The following is a 9,149-nucleotide window of genomic DNA, read 5'->3' as shown; positions in this document are numbered from 1 at the left end:
GCTGGACCTGGGTAGAACTCCTCACCTTCTTATGCCGAGAGTCCTGCGCGTCCTGTCCTGCCAAGCCCTCGGGCTCCTCGCAGGCAGAGAGGACCAGAGGACACCTCTTTGCAGTTCGACGACCCGGTGTGACGGTGGATATGGGAATCCAGGAAGAAGATCGGGTTGCATTGCGGAGGGGATGCCGCGCCCGTCCGGCCACCACCTCCGCGTGGAGGCCCGCGGGTTCCTGGGGACCCCGCCTATCGGTGCTTTTCTCTCCCCCTTACTCTGGCGCTGCAGGGGCGCCCAGCTTGAAATCAGAGCAGGGCGGAAGGATTTCTGAAGGTGCAAGGGGACATCTGGGGCCAGAGTGAAGCTAGGCCTGGATGCAGTGCCTGGGATGCGGGAGCTGCGGGGAGCTGGGTGCAGGCACTGCTCTAATCGCCGACCGCTATTAAAAATAAAACCGCGACCCGTCGTCATAGCGACCGCAACAACAGCGGCCGCGCGAGGGTGGTAAGAGCTTGTGCAGCCCGGCGCCAGCCGCCTGAGGGGACTGGGGCACGCGCCCTTAAGCTTACAGGGTTCTCTGAGGTGAGACAGCGGCCCCTACCCACTCACCCTCCCATAGGTCCTCGGAAGACGCCTAACACATGGACACCTGGTCTCTGAAAACTGCGACTGGCTAAAACATGTAGTCAAGGGCCTAAAGGAGAACCAGCCAACTCAGACCAGCCCCGTGCCTCGATTCCCCTTGGGACCCGCTGCTCACTCTCCAGTTCTCATTTTGACCTCTGAAGAAGGGGCTGTGTGAGGGGGTGAGGTTCAGGTGTCAGGCTTCCAAAGAACACCAAGAAACCAAGCCAAGCTGGCGGGGTTGCATGCGCTCGAGGCCACCGCACCTGTCCCGCCCGCGCCTCGGTGATCCCTTCTGGTGGGAGAGATCACGTGCTTCCCTCTGGCTGGGATTCGAGTTTCACTTCCAGCCGCTATTAGGCGGTTCACTCGGTTCACTGCAAACATTTGATAATGAGGCTAAATATACTTTAGAGTCGGAGGAGGTGTGGGCGGCTGCTGCCCTAGCCTGTAGGTGCGTCGCTCCAGGCTCCACGGGGCATCCCCGCCCCAGCGACTGAGAGCAACCCCCAAGCCCGGTGCCAGAGAAAGACCCGCACCCACCCCCAAATAATCCTGCCCCAACCAGGGCAAACATCTTAGAGGCTGTGGACACCTGATGTCAGGTGGAGGGTCCCTGGAGGAAGAAGGCACCAGTAGTCCCGAGCTAGGCAAGGAGGTGGGGACCGGCACCAGAAGGTGCACCTGGCGGTGACCAGGGATGTCCGGTCGCCCCCAGAGCGGATGCTTCCGGCCTGTCTCCAGCGCCCCCGGCGCAGCGCGACGTGTCCGCCCGCCCATAATTAAAGTGTCAAGTGCTTCAAATAGCCCAAGAGAGGGGTTGAGCAGCTGAGGTAACCAACTAACAACTAACCCTTGATGGTGCTCTCTCCATCCAAGACCGGGAGCACACAGGGGAGTGTAGACAACGACTGTGAGAGGAGGGAGACCATCGGGCTGGACTGGAGAAATCGCCTCATAGCCCCGCATCTTAAACATGAAGCACTCCTCTTCCCCCACACTCATCCACCTAGCCAGTGCCCTGCAACTACTTGGAACTCAATTATCCGTGCTCAATTATTGCAATCGTTGTTATTGCGATCATTAGCTGCCAAGACCGATAGTGAGCCCTGATACTGATGTCGGTCTTTCTCCCTGCGAAATAATTTCACACAGCCACCCGGAGGCAGAGGGACTTAGACCCTCTTCCAGTCTACAGAGAGCAGGTGGTACTGGGTCCCAGGGACCCAGGGTTTTATTCCTTGGGAGATCCAAGAATATAGGAAGCTAGAATGGCCCAGGTTGCATTTGCACTAGGCAAGAATGCGAAGGCTATATGGATGGGTAGCTCCAAGTCTAGACATCCCAGCCCAGCCCCCTAAAAGAGGCACATCGAAGCCTCCTTTGCTCTGTGCTGCTGACACAGAGCTCTTTGCTCTGGTGTTATTGGTGTGATCTGCCCCTGGCTCGCCTTGAATTTGGTTCCTTTATCTGTGGAAAAAAAAAAAAAACAAATTTGAAAGTCAGTGTTTCACCCTGCAGGTGGTCTCTGCAACCAGCAGTCCCCAGGAACCCACAGGACCCTCTCTATGCATGTGGGGCCAGCTGGGCCCCAGGCATCCAGGCTCTGCCAGAGCCATCCCAGAACAATTTGTAATGTTGAAACACCAGTTTCCCTTTATCTCTGGGCAAGGCTTTCTTGGTTCTGGGCAATTAACCCAAATGGAGCCTCAGCCATGTGGGCTCTGGTCCTTGAAGATCAAAAGTGCCCGGCCACAAGCCTTAATTATGTCATTATCTTGCCCCCCCCCCCCTTCCTTCAGGCTAAGGATCGGGCCTTTCCAGTTCAGGCTCCCCAGAAAACAAGATAAGTCTGTGCTGGGGTGGGAGGGCACCTCCAGGCTGATTTCCACTCCCTAGTCAGTGTTTTTATTTTCACTTTTAAATACACAAACAGAAATTATGTTTAAAATAGCCTATAAACCCACAATAGACTTGTGGATGTTTTGTGAATGAAGACCTATGTAAAGGAATGTACCATGGCTTTTGAAAGCAGAACCTAGAGGCGAGGGAAGGTAGCACAGGCGATAGTCTGCTTGCCTAGCAGAGACAAAGCCCTGGGTTCTGTTCCCAGCACCAAATAAAAACTCTGGTGAAGCAGGCTTGTAATTCCAGCACTCTGGAGGCTGGAGATTGGGAATTCAGGGTCATCCTTGAGACACACTTCGGGGCTCAAGGCCATCCAGGGACACATTAGACCCTGCCTTAGGGGAAGGAAGGAAGGAGGGAGGAAGGGAGGGAAGGAAGGAATGAAGGGGAAGGGAAGAAAGGAAAGGGACAGGACAGAAGAAAGCTCAGCCAGGCATGGTGGTGCATGTTATAATCCCAGAACTCGGGAAGCTGGGGCACGGGATTACCTCAACGTCAAGGATAGCCTGACCTACATAATAAGATCCTGTCTCAAAAACAAAACAAAAAAGTGGAAACCCAAAGAGTACAATAAATTCTGTCCTGGTCAGAAGTTGAAGCTACAGGTGGCCACCAGGCCTTGAGGTGTATCTGGTCAGAACTGCTACCTGCAAAGCATGGAGGCTCAGAAGACTCGGGACTCTGGATCCTAGGCAGGGTGGATAAAAAATCAATTTAAAAAAAAATTTAGGTGGATGAGTGTCCTTCACGTATGTCTGTGCACCACAAGCATGCCTGGTGCCTGTAGAGGCCAGAAGAAAGCATCAGATCCTCTGAAAGCGGAGTTACAGTTGTGAGCTGCCATGTGGATGCTGAGAATCAAACCCAGGTCCTCTAGAAGAGCAGCCAGTGCCCTTAACTGCTGAGCCATCCCTCCATCCCCCAGAATAAAACTTCTGTTAGTAACTTTTGTAATAACTATGGATTACAGTGGTAACATTTTGCAAGTATGAAGTTAAGTAAGTAACATGGCTATTATTCATTTCACACACATCCCATACCCCCTGGTAAATGTGGTTCAAATACACTAAAAATAACCTGTGGAAATCAGTCCGGTAGAGGCATCAGGAGGCTGAGGCGATAAAACCAAAAGTTCCAGGCCAACCTGACTGGACAAGACCCTGTCTCAAAATAAACAAACAATTAAAATTTTAAAGAAGAAAATAGAAAAGGTATCTGAAACCCTTTCTGATGGCTTATGCCTGTAATTCCAGTACTTGAGGCTGAGGCAGGGGAACTGAGAGTTCTAGGCCAGCCTGGGCTACATAGTGAGTTTCAGGCTAACCTGGGCTATCATATGAGATGTCTCAAAAAAAAATTCCCCAAATCAAGGAAGAGAACTTGTGTTCATGTATTTCCTCTTTGAGCCAAGTAAGGATCCTAGCTTCTGAACTTAACATGCGTAGGACACTGCCCCGCCACCCCCCACTTCTGTGTTACTCTGGGTATACTGGCCTCTCAGAAGCTCAGATTTGTCTGAGCAACAAGCGGCTCTGCAGGTAGCCTTTAGAAATGTGTGCCTGGCATCTGGATAAACACTGAGGCAGAAGTATACCAGACCTTCTTGGAACCCGCAGTATCTAGGAAGCAATAAATTAAGCAGCCAGTGGCTGTCACTTCAGGTGGCTGGGAAGGGTGCATTTATAAAAAGATCCAGACCAAGAATTCCAAGCAAGATAACAACAGCAAGTGCTAAGGCCCTGAGGCAGGAACCGGCTTAGCAGGTCGCAAGTCCTGCAAAGAGGAAAGGATGATGGGACAAAACAGGTCAGAGGCAGTGGGTGGTGTGACTGTGGGCCTTTAAGTCCAAAGGAAGGAAGCTGAGTTCGTTGGGGTTTCCCCCACTCACACACCACACACACTTTGGTTTATCATATTGAGTCAAGGTATGACCTCAAACTCAAATCTTCCTGCTTCTCCCTTCTGAGCACTGAGATGACAAGCAAAGGCTCAACTGAGTTGTTGTTTTGTTGTCTTTATCTTTGTTTTTGTTTTTTTTTTTTCTGCAGAGAATGAAGCTGTTGAGGGGAATACAAAGTACGATGTCATAATGGGTACCAGCCATTGTCCCTAAAGATTTCTCCTCAGCAAATCCGGAAGTGTCATGGAGGGAGTAGACCTCTTTGTGACTCTGAATGTGTGTTTAGAGCTGGTGCTCCCTCATCCTGGGCCCTTGTCCTCTCCAGCAGACCAGTGTGGGCTTCCTCAAGGCACAATTACCTCAGCATCATCAGCTCCTTCCATGGTCCCGGAGCCCAACCCCACCACGACCTAAGTCACGCACCAGTGTCCAAGGCAAAAGCTGCAGCCCTGCCAGAGTTAGCCTCCCTGTCCTTTGATGCCACAGCCATCCAATTTCATGAGTCTCAACTTTGCTCTGAACACAGACAATCAGACCCTGGGGCAGGAATGGTGGCTTTGCTTGAGGGTCTCTCTTGCATGCTGGAGAACAGACTCTAGGAGAAAAGGCTGCTTTTGCAGGAAGAGGACAGGGAAGATAGTGGCCAAACAGGCTCCATGTCCACAGGTCCCAGTTGAGACATAGGCATAGGACACAACATAAAGAAACAGATGAAAGGTATAGATAGTCCCATGCTCTTAACTCTGGCCACTTGCTGTGGTACGACAGTTCCTGTGAGAGGAATGTCAGGGGGCCAAGAAGTGGCACTGAGGGGACATGGTGCTGGACAGGGCCACTTAAATCCGAAGTCTGGTCCTTAAGGCAGCAAGCTGATAACAAGGAGGTGAATCACATCAGCTCTTGTTTGTTTGCCCTGGACTCCAACCACCCCTCCAAGCCAGCAGCAACACAGAACCACCAGAGGTGCTGGATTGAGCCAGTGACAGGTATCAATAGGAAGTCCCCAGGGTGTGCCCACGCACCCTCAGAATCTCACAGAACCCAATGGAGGGTCCTGATGTCTGCAGCACACTTTCTATTGGCTGGGAAAGCTGAGGGGGTGGGCAAGTGATATAGGAAGGAAAAGAGAAGAGGTAGGGTAAAGGAAGATTGATTGACAGATACTTAGAATGGTGGATATATAGCTACATAGATTATAGACACTGATAGAAGATAAATATATAGATACAGACCTTATAGATACAGAAGATAAATGGCACATATACATACATACATAAGAAGCAAAATAGATACATGATAGATAGATCATAAATGATTTGCTGATTAGTGGATAACAGATAATAGATGATTGGTGGATAGATAATATATAATGATAAATAGATAGATAAAAGATTATTAGATAAGCCAGGAACTGGTGGTGGTGCATACATTTAATCCTAGCACTCACGAGGCAGAGGCAGGTAGATCTCTGTGAGTTCGAGGTGTGCCTGTCTGCTCTACAGAGAAAATTCCAGGACAGTCAGACTTACACAGAGAAACCCTGACTTGACAAGAAAGAAGGAAAGAAAGAAAGAAAGAAAGGAAGGTAAAAGAAAAGGAAGAAGAAAAAGAGAGGATAAATAATAGATATATGATAGCTGATTGGTTGATAGACAAATGGATTATGTATAGAGAGAGAGGAGGGGGAAGAGAGAGATTGACAGCCAGACTGATATAGATGATGAACAGATAGACACATAGATGATATGATGGAGACAACTTGTGAATTGAGGCGAAAAATGAACTGTTTCCCATTACTTTTCTTTGTCCTGCTTTGCTTTCTTTTTGAGACAGAATCTCGTGTTGCCTAGTCTGGCCTTGAACTCACTAAGTAGCCAATCTCCTGATCCTCCTGCCTTCACATCCTGACAGGATTCTGGGTGTATGCCCCCACTTGGTCTATGCTCTGCTAGAAATGGATTCCAGGACTTGCGCACTCTAGACAGGCACGCTCAGGCCTGAACCACACTCCCAGCCCTCATTGTCCTGTTCTAACTTCTGCAAGACGGAAAATTTGCAAAATAAAAAGAGATGATCCCTGCTTTGCTCATCAGCCTCCTAGGAGGCCACCAGCTTCTGGATGCAGACAGCTTAGAGAAAGTCACCAGCTACAGGCCAGCAGGAGGGTACTGACTCCCAGTTCAAAGCGAGAAGAACATCAGGATGAGTGTGGTAGCACAGGCCAGCAGTCTCAGCCCTCGGAAGAATTACAGAGACTTGCTGGCAACCGGGACTACACAATAAGACCCTACCTCTAGAAGAGAAGAAGGACTGAGAAAGGGAAAGGAGAAGGAGAAAGAAGAGGAGAGGAAGAAAAGGAGGCAGAAGACGATGACTACCTAGACTCAGTAAGACAAAGACGTAGGAAATCTAAGACAAATATAAAAGCCTGAACAACAGAATAAGTCCTTCAGCCATGTATTGCAATAACGTGATTTTCATTGTGTGTTTTGTTTGCGTGTATATCATATTAACCAGACTGCCAGTTCTTGGCTTCTTACATGCTAGGCCAACCTTCTACCACAGAACCATGACCCCAGCCCCTCACTGGGGGATTCTAGGCAGGGGCTCTACCACTGAGCCACACCCCAGCCCCTCACTGGAGGATTCTAGTCTACTACTGAACTATATTCCCAGCCTTCTTTTTATTTTTCCATTTGGAGGCATGGTCTTGCTAAATTACCCAGACTGGCTCTAAACTCATTTTGTAACTTAAGTTAGCCTTGAACTTGCTATCCTTCGGTCTTAGCCTCCCAAGTGTCTGGGATGAGAGGCCCTGTTTTTTGTTTGTTTGTTTGGTTGGTTGGTTGGTTGGTTGGTTTTTTAGGACAGGGCTTCTCTGTGTAACAGTCCTGGCTGTCTTGGAACTTGCTCTGTAGACTAGGCTGGCCTTGAACTCGTAGAGATCCACCTGCTTCTGCCTCCAAAGTACTGGGATTAAAGGTGTGTGCCACCACCGCCTGGCCATGAGAGTCCCTATTAATGGTAGCAAAATTTGGGGACATTTATTTGGTGTGTGTGTGTGTGTGTGTGTGTGTGTGTGTGAGAGAGAGAGAGAGAGAGAGAGAGAGAGAGAGAGAGAGAGAGACCCATTAGCTAGATTTTAAAGTGCACTTGTGTCCTGACTCAAGATTGCTTCTGGGGACAAGCACGTGGAGGATGTGCTGCCCGTGCAAACCCAAGAGCAGGTGGGAGCATGGAAACCCAGCTGCTTTCCAGGCTTGGCCACGCATTCCTAGCTGGCCGCCACAGAGTGGCTCTGGCATCCAGAGCAGCTGCAGTCCTGTTATCCAACACCTGGGCACCAGCCTGGCAAAGGAGCCCAAATATGAAAAAGGGCCCCTTTCTCAGAAGGCCTGACATGGTACGACTTAAACTAGCAAAGTCGAGTGTGGACCTGTGCATCTGTAATTCCAGCACTCAGGAGGCTGAGGCAGGAGAGTTTGAGATCTTGGCCAGTCTGGGTTACAGAGTGAGATCCTGTCTCCACAAAGCAATACAGAACTCATTCAATGACAGGACACGGACCAGAGATAGCCGTATTTCCAGCTTTGGAAAATCCTCATCTTGTTTTCCTGGCAATTGTTCCACTGCCAGAGACCATGGCTCCTATTCAGCTCTGGATGGTTTGGGAGCCCAGGGTGCAATGCAGGCCCATGCTTTCTCTCCTACTTTACACTCCCTGGAATGAGGATGTCTCTAACGGGCCTGCCCATCTGCTGCTGCCACCTCCATGTAGAAAATCTGATCTGCATTCACACCATTTTCCTAAGAATGTTTGTGTGTGTGTGTGAGCGCGCACACATGTGTGTGGTGTGCATGTACCATGGTGAATATGTAAAAACCAAAGGACTACTTGAAGAAGTATCCAATCTTCTCCAGCAGTGGGTTCTAGGAATCAAACTCATCATCAGGTTTGTGTGCCAATGCTTTACCCACTGAGCCACCTAGCTGGCCTTCCACTTGATGTTTTTGAGTCACGGTTTCTCCCTGAATCCAGCCTTCACAGCTAGGCTAGACTAGCTGGCCAGTGAGCTCAGGAGACCCTTCTGTCTCTCCCCACCCCAGAGCTAGGGCCACAGGCTTGAGTCATCAAGCCTGTTTTTTTAGGTGGGGATTTGAACTGATTTTATTGACCGAGCCATCTCCCTAGCCTTCAGGAATACCTGTTTACACAGCCGCGTTCCCAAGTTCCAGTCCCACTGCCTCCCAACTGTTACCCAGTGAATTGTCTGTCTTGCAACCCCACAGGCATTTCCAGCCTGCTAATGAGGCTTCATAGCTGGTCTCTGCTAGTGCTGGGACCTCAGAAGCCTTGACTGGAAGAAAGGGAAAAGCAGAGACGATACCAAACAGCAACATCCTGCTTCTCGGCTGCACCTTCTTCCCTTATCTGTATTCTGCTTCTAGGAGGGCTGTACTTTTTATATCAAGGCCATTTCCCTGCCCCTAGGGTGTCCCTCGCCTCTGAGCCGCACCCCTAGACTATGGTAGCCCAGTCAGACAGGCCCACACAGAGAGTGCTTGAGCAGCTATTGTCTGTGGTTGTGTGCCCTTGGCCTGGAGGACTAGCATGTAAGAGCGATACCAGGCTGGTTACCCTCTGCTGAGGACTGGTGAGGTGAGGGCAAAGACTTTCTTGTAAAAAGGCACCCACATATAGCTTCAGTGGGCATGGCATGGC

This window comes from Microtus oregoni, unplaced genomic scaffold (genome assembly GCF_018167655.1).
Source record: "Microtus oregoni isolate MIOR12 unplaced genomic scaffold, Mior012 000003F_ref0000135, whole genome shotgun sequence".
NCBI lineage: Eukaryota > Metazoa > Chordata > Mammalia > Rodentia > Cricetidae > Microtus > Microtus oregoni.
Note: the sequence above shows the minus strand (reverse complement) of the source record.